The sequence below is a fragment of the Heteronotia binoei genome, chromosome 21, assembly GCF_032191835.1.
Source record: "Heteronotia binoei isolate CCM8104 ecotype False Entrance Well chromosome 21, APGP_CSIRO_Hbin_v1, whole genome shotgun sequence".
In the NCBI taxonomy this organism is placed as follows: Eukaryota; Metazoa; Chordata; class Lepidosauria; order Squamata; family Gekkonidae; genus Heteronotia; species Heteronotia binoei.
The window spans coordinates 162211251-162227097 of record NC_083243.1 but is presented as its reverse complement, the minus strand read 5'-3'; positions in this window follow the sequence as shown (position 1 = coordinate 162227097).

The window sequence follows — 15847 nt, the reverse complement described above, 5'->3', positions numbered from 1 at the left end:
TGGACAGGGCCAAAACACCATATTTCCAAATAGCAGCAAAGGGCAGCTGAGCACTCTGAAAGCAAAGCATTCTGGGCATTGTTTAGATCTTATTGCCTGTGGAAACATTTAAAAATGGCATCCATGTTACCAGTGGCCCATATACATATTCTGGGCATCTATTCTACCAGCATTTAGATACTCTGTAAGAATAAGACACAGAAATTGTTAAGTGTTTGAGGCAAAACCTAGGCTCTTAGGATGCTTAGAACTTAGCATTTTGGCGGTTTACATTTGCAACGCAAAAGCCCCGGGACTACGCGGCTCTTCCTGGTGCTGAGCAGCAGTTTGTGCGAAATCTGCGCAGACGCAGCGCGCTGAAGAGGGACGTCGCTCCGGGGTAAGGTAAGTGGGAAAACGGCCAAATACAGCCCTATTATACCCAATGGTTCATTGAAGTCAATGGTAAAACAGGGTATAATGAATTGCAGCTGGGGGGAAGAGGTTTGAGGGAGAGGCCCCAAAACTGCAGTGTAGCTGCAGGAGCCTCTCCCTCACAGGCAGTGCCATGTCCCTGAGCAGAACCAGTGCCACCATGCAACTGTCATTGCCACACAGTACCTTAGATCAAACCAGAGAATCTCTGTGATTCAGAAATTGGGGTGGGGATCTCTGCAAGGACTGTACACAGAACTGCTGCATTGAATGCACTAGTGCCATGCAGTTAACCAAGCTGAGAAAGCAAAGCAGCACTAAACAACTGAGGAACAGATTAGAGTAGGAACCCAGGCCAGCAACACTGCCCCCCCCAAAGGCCAAAATCAACTAAATCTCAACCTAATTTAAAACTGCAGCTGTATTGGACTCCCAAATAACAACAGAGAATCCGATTCAGTTGTATTCAGGGCTGAATACTGCCAAATCAGCGGCTATTTGGGGGTAAATTCTGTTTGACTGAACCGAATGCACACTCCTAGAAGGGACGTGCAAAGAACTGTGGAGAGCATGACATCTCATTTTCCCTTTACCCCCACTATTTCCTCTTCCCCTTCTTTGAATGCTTCTATTCCTTCTCCCCTTTCCCGGTTTCCTTTCCTCCTTCCCACCCACCAGGCAGTTTACCTTTCTCTGCCATGCTATCTTCAGCTTTTCCTCCATCTTTCCCCTGGCAGCCTCTACTTGGGAAAACTATTGACCCAGGTGTGTGGTGCTGGCCACTAGACCCAGTAGTACAGTGGAAAACTCACAAAGACTTGCAGGGAATGCCTCATTTTCCCCTGTATCCCCTTCCCCACACTACCCTTTCCCTCTTCCTTGAAATTTCCACATCCCTGCTTCCTTCTTTCCTTTTCACCCACCACCCTTCACAGTCTTCAGCTAAATGTATTATTTGCTTCATTTATACCTTCCCTTTGGGGCCCAAAAGCTGCTTGCATCATTCTCCTCTCCATTTTATTCTTACAACAATCCTGTGTGGCACATTAGACAAGGAATGTGATCTTCCATTGAGCAGTGTAGTTTTGAAACTGGCCCTCCCATATCCTAGTCTAAAACAATTGTACCATATTGACTTTCATGGGGTGGGTGCTGTTGAATCATAACAGTGAGTCCTGGGTAAGTTATGTAAGTCAGGCAGTGAGTTACCTGCTGGTTGCTGTTGGCCTGGCCCTGATGAGTCCACCCTAAAAGGCCAAAACATCCTGGAAAGGGCCCTGCTCTCTCCCCTTGATTTTCATTTACAGAAACCAAGGATTGAAGACTGGCAATACTGTTGCGATTGCCTAGCACTGGCCACTGAAGGCATTTGTTTCTTAAAGCTACAGGTACTTCTATTATTTTAGAAAGTTAATCCATGCTTTTTTTTTTCGGTTTCAGATTTTTCTGCAAAATCAGGGTGTTTTTCACATTTTGTGGAAAGATCTGTTCATGGTTCCAGTCTCCAGGTTTAAGTAACCACAAATCTAGTCGGGTTGTGAATTAGGTATATAGATTTTATTAATGAATCTGCAGCCAACATTTGCAGATTTCTAGCAAGGCAAATCTGCAACAGAATAGCTATATATTGGGAGAGATTTTTCAGTTGTGCAGAAAATATTTGCTGAGGGGGGTTACTGCCAGTAGCTTAAGGATCTCTTAAACATGGGAAATGTTTTCTACTTTCCCTCTTGATATCTAGCACCAGAGCTTTTTGCATATGTGCGTGTGTGATGATACTGGCACTGTTTGGAGGGCTCTCCCAAGTCCTGTTGGGGGGAATTGGTGGACTCTAGTGCAATGTGATATATATTAGTACCAGCACCCCTCTTTCTTTTTTTAACAAGAAGAAAGCACAGGCTAACACAATTGATTTTGAAATAATTAAAGCACATTTAGAAAGTCCATCTCTAATCCAAATCAGAATTCTCAGTTCACCCAAGAACAGTATATACTGAAGAGGAAATATACTTCGCCTTGTGAACTGAACATTTTAGGGAGCAAATCTAAATTTAACTGTGTTTTAGTAAAGTGCAAACGTGCCAACCAAGTCAGCCAGAACAACTTATGCTCCAATGGACCTAGAGGAGTTTATGCAGCATTATCAGTTGGAACAAGGGAGCAGCTTGCCCATCAGGTTACCCTGTCCTAGAGAACACAAAGGAATCAATTCTTAATGCTGGCTGGCTTGCAGAGCATACATTAAGCCTGAAGATGTTTGCCAGGTATAGTAAAACAAAGAGAAGGAAGGTTCAGCTCCAAAAGACAGAGAATCTAGCTGTATTTGGTCATACAATTCCCTTGCTTCTGCAGATACCCAGCAAATAAAGTCATAACCCAAGTGTACCAAAAGAGGTAATACATACCCCCTTTGCTGTACTACTATATCAGATGTTTAAAAAACAGCGGAGGCTGCAATGACTCTAGCTGAAACCCTGCAGAACGAAAATTAGATGATGCAAAGAGTCTCTGACAATATGGCATCGAAAATACTTTTCTTGGAAACAGAATAATATAAAATTAAGAGGATTCCGAAAACAACCCAAAATGAATAATCTCCAGTCATTTTTGGCAACATGGTTGGCTAAACAATTAGAAGATTATGTTGTTCCCATTATAAACAAAGCATACAGACTTGGCTCACCTACCAATCCAAACAGAAAAGGTCCTAGAGATGTTGTATTAACACTCCTTGACTAGAGTGAAAACCAAAATCCTGTATGAAGCTAGACAGAAGGGATTTAAAGACGTAAAAATAGAAGCACTTCCAGACCTACCTCCAGGGGCGATCACAAGAAAATGAGATCTTAAGCCTATCATTCAACAGCTACAAAAGACACAACAAAAATATAAGTGGGTCGGACCAACCACCTTGCAAGTCCTAAAAAAAGGAATCAAACTTAAAGCATAGACACAGGACTGAAACTACTCAAAACTTTGGGATTGAAAGAACCAGCAGATTTTGCAAGAAAAAACAAGAAAAGAAAACTCTTCCAGCAATCTACACTACCAAAAACAAAGAATAGCAGAATTCCTGTCCCAACTTCACCTAAACAAACAGAAACTTGAAGTACTTAGAAAACATGGTTCTGTGTCACTGATGGAAAATTTTCTTATATGAGTTGTTATAATTAGTAATAAGATACTTAATATGTTGGTGCTAGGGAAAAACCTGAAAATTTACTTTGGCTTTAGCTTGTTTTAACTTAAAAAACAAATAAATCCTGTAGTATAACTGAATTCCCTCATTGTAATTTTTGCCCAGAATTGGTAGTGAAGACACTATTATATTTAGATAGTTAAGAATTTGTAGTGATATTTAAAATTAAGATAACGGTTGTTTGATATAGAAATAGCTAGTAAGTTTTAAAAGTTTAGGAGTTTTGTTAGATAGTTTGTAGTTATAGTTGTCAGTTAGATTTAGAGTTAGAAACATAGTATAGTAAGTATAATAAGGTTAGGATATCTTAGATAGGTTAATAGTAATAGTTTTAGACTAGAAGTATGATTAGAAATTTAGCATAATGAGTACAATAAGAATAGGGTATTTTCTTTAATAGATTGAAGTAACTGTAGAATAACTGTTTTAAGTTATCTAACCTTACTTGAGCCAAGAGGTTAATAGAGCTTGTTAACTACATCGTATATATACAAATAACTATTTAATATATTGTTATACTAATTTTTTAATTTTTTTTACCAATTTTACTATGGTTCCACAAACAAAAATCTATTATTTGAATGCAAGAGGCCTTAATAATTGTATCAAACGCAAAAGTGTATATTCTAATTTAATGACATTGCATCCTGACATTCTTTTTCTTCAGGAAACTCACCTGAGAGATAAAGGTAAGCTACTATTCAAAACTAACTGGTTTAATTTTCAATTTCAGGCAGGAGGATCTCCAAAATCCTGAGGAGTAGCTATATTATTGTCTAGAAATATTCGTTTTCAGTTACAGGATACACTTAAAAGATCGTTTTGCATTTGTGAAAGGATTGCTTGACAACCAGAAAATTACATTGGACTCTATTTATGCTCCAAACTCATAGAATCATGGAGTTGGAAGGGACCTCTTGGGTCATCTAGTCCAATCCCCTGCACAATGCAGGAAACTCATAAACACCTCCCCCTAAATCCACAGGATCTTCATTGCTGTCAGATGGCCATCTAGCCTCTGTTTAAAAACCTCCAACAAAGGAGAGCCCACCACCTCCCAAGAAAGCCTGTTCCACTGAGGAATCGCTCTAACGTTCAGGAAGTTCTTCCTAATGTTGGGCCAGAAACTCTTTTGATTTAATTTCAACCCATTGGTTCTGGTCCTACCTTCCGGGGCCACAGAAAACAATTTCACACCATCCTCTATATGACAGCCCTTCAAGTACTTGAAGATGGTGATCATATCACCTCTCAGCCACCTCCTCTCCAGGCTAAACATCCCCAGCTCCTTCAACCTTTCCTCATAGGACTTGGTCTCCAGACCCCTCACCATCTTTGTCGCCCTCCTCTGGACCCGTTCCAGCTTGTCTGCATCCTTCTTAAAATGTGGTGCCCAATACTATATACTCCAGATGAACACTATACTCCAGATGAGGTCTTACCAGAGCAGAGTAAAGCAATACCATCACATCATGTGATCTGGACACTATACTTCTGTTGACACAGCCCAAAATTGCAGTTGCCTTTTTAGCCACCGCATCACACTGTTTACTCATGTTCAGCGTATGATCTGCTAAGACCCCTAGATCCTTTTCGCACATACTATTGCTAAGACAAGTCTCCCCTATTCTATAACCATGCATTGGATTTTGCCTACCTAAATGCAGAACTTTACATTTATCCCTGTTAAAATTCATTTTTTTTGTTTTAGCCCAGTTTTCCAGCCTGTCAAGGTCATCCTGTATCCTGTTTCTGTCTTCTTCTGTGTTTGCATCCCCTCCCAGTTTAGTATCATCTGCAAATTTAATAAGCATTCCCTCTATTCCTTCATCCAAATCATTGATAAAGATGTTGAACAAAGCAGGTCCCAGGGCAGATTCTTGAGGCACTCCACTTGTCACTCCTCTCCAAGAGGATGAAGAACCATTCACAAGCACTCTTTGGGTGCAATCTGTCAACCAGTTACAGATCCACCTAACGGTAACAGGATCCAAACCACATTTTACCAACTTGTCAACTAGGATAGTATGTGGAATCTTATCAAAAGCCTTACTGAAATCAAGATAAACAATGTCTACAGCATTCCCCTGATCCAGCAAGGTAGTTACTTTCTCAAAAAGAGAGATCAGGTTAGTCTGACATGACTTGTTCTTGAGAAAACCATGCTGGCTCTTAGTAATCACATCAATTCTTTCTAAATGTTCCAGGTCCGAGGATTTATTTATTATTGAATCAACAATTTAATGAAAAACTAATTAAGCATATTAAAAATTACTTCAAAAAATGCATAAGATAACATGTTTTTCAGCATTGTATGGGATGCCTTAAAACCAGTCCTCAGAGGTCAGATTATTTCATATTTGGCCTATATAAACAAACAAAAGAAAGCATTAAGAAATGATCTAATAAATACAATACAAAATCTGGAAAAGAAGCATAAACAAACTTGCAACAAATCAATTTATAAACAATTACAGGCTAAAAGAAGCCAATTAGAATTGTTAGAAAGTGGGACAATATAAAAAGACTTATTGACGCTTAAAGATTGGCAAAATTCACCTAAACGTCTAAAAAATCTGGCAAAAAGAGCTAAATACCAACGTACCAATAGGAATATTAATGCGATAAAAAATAAAACAGGTAGAATAGTAACTCAAATGAATCAAATATGCCAAGTTTTTAGGATTACTATAAAGAATTGTATACCTCTACCAATTCATCCCCTTTTCAAATAGAAACCTATTTTCAGAAACATTTACTACCTATAATAAAACAAGAACATAAAGATCACTTAGATGAATTATTTACCAAACAAGAACGTTTAGATACAATCAGAGCACTTAAGGTTAATAAAGCTCCAGGGCCAGATGGGTTCACAACAAGCTTTTATAAAACATTTGCCTTAGAATTAATTGACCCGCTACTAAAAGCTTGCAACAATGTCTTAATAGAAGGCTCCTTACCACCCTCTTGGAAACAAGGATTAGTAACAGTTTTTCCAAAACCTCAAAAAGATGTAACACTCCCCTCTTCATAACACCCTATTTCTTTATTACATGTTGATTTTAAAATCTTTACAGCTACATTGACATGAAGACTAAGTGTGATTATACAGGAATATATATCTCCAGATCAAGTTGGATTTATTAAAGGAAGAGAGCTTATTGACAATACACACCAAGTTTTTCACCTTATTAATATATCAAATAAGAAAAAATTGCCAATAATTTATTGTCATTAGATATTGCTAAAGCCTTCGACTCATTAGAAATATCATTTCTTAAAACTTTAATTGAAAAAAATGGGGTTTAGAAGAAATTTTTAACAGCTATTAATGCTATTTATGATTCACCATCTACCTCACTAAAAATGCACAACAATCAAAAAGTTTTATACTAGAATGAGGCACTAGACAAGGTTGCCCACTTTCTCCTCTTTTGTTTGCCCTTTTCATCGAATCTCTGGCATCATAAATTAGACAATCCCCTTTAATTAAAGAAATTACAATTGGCAAAAAAAACAACAACCTTATTTGCAGATGATATGCTACTACTCCTTACTTCTCCAAAGCACTCTATTAAATAACTTCAGTCAATTCTCAAGGAATATGGAGAAATGTCTGGCCTCCTAGTTAATCAAACAAAATCCAAGTTAATGCCTATAAATTTAAATGATCTACAACAACAAAAATTAAAAGCCTCTTATAACTTTCAATGGGTCTTTTCCCAAATAACATATTTAGGAATTAAAATATCACCAAATTTAAAAGACCTGTTTCAAATAAATTATATATCTTGGCAAAAAGAATTTTAAAAATCAAATCCAAAAATGGGAAAAGTTATCCTTTTCATGGATGGAAAAATATCACCTGATAAAATCATTTGTAGTACTTAAATATATATTTTTATTTAGAACCTTATCTATAGAAGTTCCTAATAAATACTTTAATATCTGGCAATCAATTTTAAATAACTTCCTATGGGCTAATTAAAGGCATAGAATACAATTTAATACTCTTTGCCAAAAAATTACAAAAGGCGGAATACAATACTCTTCTTTATTGAACTACTATAAGGCATCTCAATTAAACAAGATAATAATAATGCTAAGAAAAGACAATATACCAGATTGGGTTCTCATACTCACAGCACTTTCTACACCACGTCATATACGTGATGTGATATGACAAAAACCCTTGGAAGGGTCAATTGAATTTAAACATGATATACTTATGAAAACTATCTTCACTGTTTGGGATAATATGAGGAAAAAACTGCTCCCTACCCCTATAAGATTTACGTCTTTTATAGGACAATCTTGGTACTTACCTGCAAAAGAGCAACAAAAATTTCAATTTTGGAACTCCAAGGGAATAGACACTCTAAATGACCTAGTAGGAAAAAAAGAAATTTATTGACAAAAAAGCCTTAGAAACTAAATTAACAGTCCATTTTACCTGGCTAGATTATTTGCAATTTAGACATTTAAGTGAGTCTGTCAAACTGCTAACAATAATAAAGCAACCTTTAACTCCCTTCGAAAAAAATTTACAATCAGCTTCAGAAAAATCAAAAGGTATATTATCACAGATTTATCAAACATTTTATCCCTCTCCAAAAATCTATTACCATATCAATGTAAACGGGCCAAACTATGCACAAATGATTTAACTCCTGAAATATGGGACTCCATTTGGAACAATTATACTAGCACCCTCTCTATACTAGAACTCAGATTGCAAACATTAAAAATTCTAACATTTTGGTATACAACACCACAACAGTTATCACATATAATTAAGAATGCTTCACCAAAATGTTGGAGGAAGTGTGGAAATTTTGGTTCATATATACACTGCTGGCTGGAATGCCCAATAATAAAAGATTTTTGGACACTAATTCTCTAAAAAAGAGAGAGATATTACAGGATTTCAATTAGATCTCACACCAGAAACCTTATTATTAAATTTACAGTAAAAAAATATTATTGCTACAACAACACAAAAACCAATAACAATGCTACTCTATGCAGCAAAAGCTACAATAGCTCTCGTTTGGAAAAATGAACAATTACCAAATTTAAACCTGTGGCATATATATATATATTTCTTTTCTTCTTGTTGACTATTTAAGGAACCTTCCTGTTAGTATATTGCAGGGGTGGGAGACCTTTTTTCTGCCAAGGGCCATATGAATATTTATAACATCATTTGCAGGCCATAAAAAATTATCAACTTAAAAAACAGTGCTCCGCTAAGGTAGAATGATTCAGGCCAGCAAAATTAATGCAAATAATTGTTTTTCTATTTGAAATCGTGTGAAGAGAGCCTAATCTGGCGCGCACACACACACTCGGCCTGCCGCCCTAGGCAAATTCATAGGTCCAAGACTTTTTTGTAGAAAAAGCTCAGCAGGAACTCAGTAGCATATTAGACCACATCCCCTAATATTAGCATATTAGGTCACACCATCTGGGATAATCAAGTGCAAACTGAACTGTGACAGTAACTTTTCCAGGCCCTGCAGCAATTCTGGCTGGCCAGCCAGACCCCAGGGAGGCTGCAGCACAGTACATCTGGGCCCTGTGATCCCTGCCTGCCCCTGCGGAGGTTGCTGCACAGTGTAGCTGGGCTCCCCATGATCCTCGCTGGCCAGCCAGGTCCCAGGGAGGCTGCCACATGGCTTGGTTCGGTCCAGCAATCCCTGAGGGCCTCACCAAGTGACCTCGAGTACCATATACGGCCCTCGGGACAGAGGTTCCCCACCCCTGGTGTATTGAGAGCGCCTGCTGCCTTTCAGACTCTGCCGAGGCTTCCTGAGGTTTGGGGGGCCTCTGCAAAGTCAGGGGGCATGCAGCGAGTGTGCTGCCTTCTGGACTCTGCCGAGGCTCAGGAAGCCTTGGCAAAGTCCAGGGGCATGGCAGTGATGTCATTATGGCATCATTGGGGTGTGTGAAATATCAATGGGGGAGCCGAGGATTGGGGTTCGGTCTAGGAGCGCAGGCGCCCCTAGCACCAGGGCCTGATGACACCCTAGCCTAAAATTCCATACTAACTGGTCAAGGGGGCATATACAGATGTTAAAGAGCATTGAGGAGAGGAATGCCCCTTGAGGGACCCCACGTACCAGGGGGTATTTAGTGGACACATCCTCCCCTTGCGCCACCCTCTGTCCCCAACCGTGGAGAAAGGAAGAAAGCCATTGTAGAGCCACACCATATATTCTCATGTTGACAAGGTGGTGAATCAACAGATAGTAGTTGATCGTGTTGAACGCTACTGTGTGATCTGACAATAGCAGTGCCAACCTGCCTCGATCCAGCTGCATACGGAGATCATCCGTTAAAGTGACCGGTACAGTCTTCATCCCATGGCCAGGGTGGAATCCAGACTGGAATGGGTCTAGTGCTGATGTGTCCTTCAGGAAGCTCTGAACTTGCTCAGCTACTGCTCAATTACTTTACCCAGAAATAGTAGATTAGAAACTGGGCAGTAGTTGACTGGATCCAAAGGATCCATCAATAGCTTTTTTAGGAGCAGTATGACCACTGCTTCCTTGATGCCCTCTGGAAATATCCCATCTCCAAGGACCAGTTGATAATCTCCTTCATAGGGCCCCAGATCCCAAGAGGGACATGGGTCAAGTAGGCAAATGGTCAGCCTAACGGCACTCAAGATCCTGTCAACATCAGAAGAGGAGAGCAGACTGAAAGAATCGTAAACTGAACACAAAGACTACCAGCCTCCAGTATATTCCTCATACTGGCAGTGTTAAGGTGTTCCACAACTAGCCTGCAGCTTTTATATGCTTTGAAATATATTGCAAGACTATTTGAACTGCAGCTTTTGAGAATGGGGCAAGTTTTTAGCAATTTGTTTGATTGCTACATGTGAACACTCAACAGTGAAGCCTACGTTAGTTCTAGGAGCACAACAGGTCTTAATTGTGAGAGTGACCAGTACGGTCTTCATCCCATGGTCAGGGTGGTTAATGCACTGATATGGATCATAAATTCAGGAATCAAGCTGATAACATTGCTTATGTACTTTACATCTGGAGAGTGGGCTATTTGCAATAAAACTATGGCATTTAAGAAGCTGTACTGCCATCTAGTGGTTCAATTCAGTTCTCTGAACAGGATCCTTTTTTAAAAAAAAAACCCAACTAATTCTGAATATTTAAATATAGTTCTGTAAAGGTTTTAGCAAGATTAAATTGATATTGCCTTGACCACAGAAGTCCCTGTTCTTTCTGCTGGAGAAATAAACATCCAGGCATACTTAGTTTATTCTGATATAACAGTGGCTCCTTACACATTTCTCCAGTTTGGAACAAAACAGGGTTGAGACAAGATTTTGGGAAAGATTGCAGTACAGCCTGGATGCCTGCTGTGTAGAAAATTTGGGTTTTGCCCTAACTCTGTCTCCATGGCAGCCATTTCCTCTGCCTGCTATAAGGAGATTTTCATTTAAAAAAAAAAATCACCACCAGAATATTGTTATATCAATACATAATTGTAACTTACGGGTGTAGCAGGCTGTCTAAATCCCAAGCTTCCATCTAAAAATGTGTATCTCTAGTCCCCACAAACAGTGCACATTTGTGCTTTGCAAGCTGCACTGGCTGCAGGTTGAATACCAAATCAGGTTCAAGTTTTCAGTATTAACCTTCAAGGCCCTAAATGGTCTGGGACCAACCAAGTATCATCCCAGGTTTTGGCGGTCCTGGATGCCTTCTTATCAATGGAGGCCCAGATCACAAATGTTGCCAGACTGGAGTTTCTCCAAGTATGCCAGATCAGACAACAGGTCCCCTTCCTGTCTCACCATGACTTAGCCACAGTAATCTACACAGCAGTCACCTCCAGGTTAGACAGGGCTACCCTTGAGACTGACCTGGAAGTTACAACTGGTCCAGAATCCAGTGGTCCAGGTCCTTACTGGGACCCCTCTAACAGTGCACATTCAACCAGTGCTTTGCCGGCTGCATTGCCCCACAAATACCGGATCAGGTTCAAGGTTTTGGTATTAATCTTTAAGGCTGTAAATGGTCTGGGACCAATGTACCTACAGGACTGCCTTTCCTGGTATACCCCCTGAAGAGCATTATGCTCTGGGGAGAAAAACTTCCTGGTCCAAAAGATATCTGGCTGCATTCAACCAGGGCCAGGGCCTTTTCAGCCCTGGCATCAGCCCAGTGGAACTGCCTAGTGACATCTGTATCCTGCAGGATTTAATGCAGTTCCAAGGGCTTATAAGACAGAGATGTTCTGCCAGGCCTATGGCTGAGGACAGCAATGGTTTGTCATCTGGCCTGGCCACCTCTACTCCTCCCCTGCCCTGTCATGGGGAAGGGTGTAAATTGGTATCTAACACCATCTGGATTAGTATGATTGTTATTGTTTTAAACTGAGTTTAACTATTGATAAATACATGTATCTATTGAAATGTTGTACACCATCCTGAGCCCTTTGGGGGAGGGCATCTAGAAGTTAAAGAAATAAATCTACGAGACTGCCTCTCCTGGTATACCCTGTGAAAAGCATTACACTGTGGTAATCCTACTGAACCTACTGGTGATCCCTGGCTTGAAAAATATCCAGCTGTCCTCATCCAGAACCAGAGCTTTTTCAACCCCAGCCCCAACCTGGTGGAACTCTCTGCCAAATGACACCCATGCCCTGTGGGACTTAATGCAGTTTTGCAGGGCCTGTAAAGCAGGGACGTTCTTCCAGGCCTACAACTGAGGACAGCAACAGCCTCCACCTAGCCTGGCCCCATGGGGTAAAAGTACAAATTGGTTTGCTCAAGCGTCATTTGAAATTGCTTTGTATTGTTCCGTTTTTAACTTGAGTTGCCATTGTGGCTGCTGGAATTGTTGTTCACAGCCCTGAGCACAGGAAGGGCTGTCTACAAGTCGAGCGTATAAATAAATTAAATATCTTTGCAAGGAAAGGGGCTAGAGATTTGCTTTTTTTAAATGGAATCTGGACTTCCTGTTACACCAATAAAGAACAATGGGAAATTAATATCCTAGAGCTGATTTCAAAGGGAAAAACAACTGCAAAAGCCCTGGTGGATCGGGGTGATGGCAGCAATTTGTGGGATTGGAGCAGGGAAATCTGCCACCTACTACTTCTGCACTTGATCAGCAGCTGCTCCTGCAATGAAGAAGCCACAAAATCCTATCCTGTATGGAAACCACCTAAGTGTCCTGAGACAGAATTAAACTGACAAGAGAAGAGTTTAGCAAGGTATCCTTCACTTGAACTCCCCACCCCCAGGAGGTCACACACACACAATATATCGGTGAATCTTGGCACAAGTCCACAAAAGGGAAAAATCTCTTTAGTCCATCTCCTCATTGTTTGGCTGAAAGGAGATGGAAAGGGTGATAGAAGAGGGAAGCTTGTACTGCAGCTTTTCTTACTCTTTCCTTCCTAAGATCTATTGCAATCTGAGAATCTCCAGATCATCATTTAATGAGCCATGGACAGTACACATTCAACCTGTGCTGTACAAACTACACTGGCTTCTGGTTCAGTACCAAGTCAGATTCAATGTTTGGTTATGACCCTCAAGACCTTGAGCAGTCTAGGACTGATGTATCTGCAGGACCACCTCCTCCACTATGTCCCTGAAAGAGCATTACGCTCTGCTGGTAATGACTTGTTGGTGATCCCTGGCCCTAAAAAGGTCCAGCTGTCCTTGATGAGGTCCAGGGCTCTTTCGGTCCTGGCCCTGACCAGGTGGAACTCTCTGCCAATTGACATCCGGGCCCTGTGGAATCTTTTGCGATTCCACAGGACCTGTGAGGCAGAGATGTTTCACCAGGCTTTTGAGTAAGGACAGTGACAGCTGCCAAGCTGGTACCTCATTCTTCTGCCACTCTGAGCTACCTCCCTCCTCATTGTAATGAAATAGAAGAAATTGGTAAGAAGCCAACAGGGAGTTCATAAGATATGTTTTAACTGGAATGTTTTGTTTTAAACCTATGTATCTTGTTACTGTAGTATATCACCCAGAGCCCAGCCTTGGCCAGGATGGGGCGATCAACTGAAGAAGAAAAAAAAAAGAGGAGAATCTATTTCTATAATAAAAGTCCTTTCATCTTGGGAAAACGGAGCTCTTCCATTGGATGGGGGTGTGCTGCATCAACTTTTGGCCAGTCACATCATCAATCAAGAGTATTTGTGTGCCTCTCTTCTCTCCCACTCGAGTGCCTATTGCCTGCCAGCCAAACTGATTTTGTCAGAAAACAGCAATCAACCTTGGTTCTGGCAGTTTCTGGCTCTCCCTACTCTCCTACTGGCTGAGCTGCCAGTCACACTGCTTTGCAGAGGAGAGAAACAAAGCCTTCCCCTCAACTGGCTGAGGGAGGAGGAGGGAAACAGTCAGAAGAAGCTTTATCTTTATTGGCCAAGAACTCCTCCCTATCCTCCTCTGGAAGGGAAACAGACAGAGTCAAGAGGGAAAATGGCATCCTGTAGCAGAAAACCAGATACCCACAGAGAGAGGGAAGGGAGGGAGAGGCAGATTGAGGGAGAGAGAGATTGAAGTCCTGTTCTTAAAATCAACGTTATCAAAGAGAGAGTGTTGCTCTGAAAGCTACCACTAAAGACCTCAGAGGGAAAACTCATTGGGGCCAATCCTAACTAAAACTGTCAGTTCTGGGTTGGTGCGAAGTTCCTGGAGACTCTGTAGTGGAGTTTGAGGGGAGCATAAGAGTCTGGACTACAGAGTGGGGTCTGCCAATCCCAGGTTCTTACTGTGGAAGCTGACTGGGTGATTTCAGACCAGTCGCAAACTTTCATCCTAACCTACCTCACAAGGTCATTGTGCAGAACAAAATGGAGAGAGAATGATGTAAGCTGCTTTGGTTCCCCTCCCCCCACTGTGGAGAAACTGTCCTTTTCCTACGTAGAGGCTGCAGGGAGCGGGGAGGCAATGGAAAGCTGAAGTCAGAGAGGCAGATAAAGTGAAGGAAGAGATGCCAACTCCTGAAGATTTAAAAAGATGGAGCCTAGAGAGGGTGGGGTTTGAGGAGGGGTGGGACCTCAGACAGGTACAACGCCATACCTTCCAAACCAACCATTTCCTCCTGGGGAATCACTTTGCCAATCTCCAGGTGAGTGGCAAGGAGAGAAGCTAAGCCTCTGTGTATACTGTCTAGATATTATTAATAAGAATTTCTTAATCAAGTACAGACAATAGAAATAGAAAAATCTTAAATAACTATTTAAGTGATTCAGAGTTTAGTTGTAAAGAATTGAAACATTGATGGGAAGTGTAAGAGTTTGAAACTTTGGATTGGCTGGAAGTGTACTGACAAGTATTAAAGCTTGGATAAAGCCCTTTTGGTGATAGCATCTAAATGTCCCGGGAGGCCCATTTAGCTTGCATAGCCTGTACAGAGAATATTGGAAATTATTGCACATTGAAGAACCTTCTTTCGGATGGGAGCATATTTTTCTGCATCCTGAAGTTCGTTTTAATATCTACATAAAATGGGAGAAGTGAGCAGTCCACCTGGAAAGAAAAGGAACTGGACTTACCAGTTGAATTGTGAACTGTTTGAGAATTGACTTGCTTTCCCCTTAAAATGTACTGTTCTGTTGGTATTTTTGTATGAATGCATATTGTAATTTAATAATAGGTATTTAAGATTTTTCTATTTCTATTGTCTGTACTTGATTAAGAAATTCTTATTAGTAGTATCTTCTAGACAGTATACACGGGGGCTTAGCTTCTCTCCTTGCCACTCACTCTGGGTTTCACTCTAGTTGCCAAATCTCCAGGTGAGGGCTGGAGATCAGAATTACAACTACTCTCCAGATGGCAGAGATTGGCTCCCCTTGAGGTGGGGGGAGTGAATGTCTTCACTTAGGTGGGAAAACAGCAAGGGTGGGGGGCACTCAACCAGATCCTCTTTCTAGAGCCCATTGTATTTTTCTTCACAACAGGCCATTAATAATAACAACAATAATAACACAAGAACATATCCTCCAGGAATCAGGCCTCACTAGCAGCTCTAAAACTTTTTGTAGTAGGACCTGCCTCTCAACCTACTCTACTCAGCTGGGCCCACCACTGCAATGCCACAGTCTGCCAGCCCTGCAAGCCTGAGAGGTGAAAGTGGTTGGGAGTGAGCAGAGGACATGGAAACAAATGGTGGTACAAAGCACAGGAGGGTAGTGAATGCAGCAGTTCTATCTCCCTTTCATTTCATTTTCCCA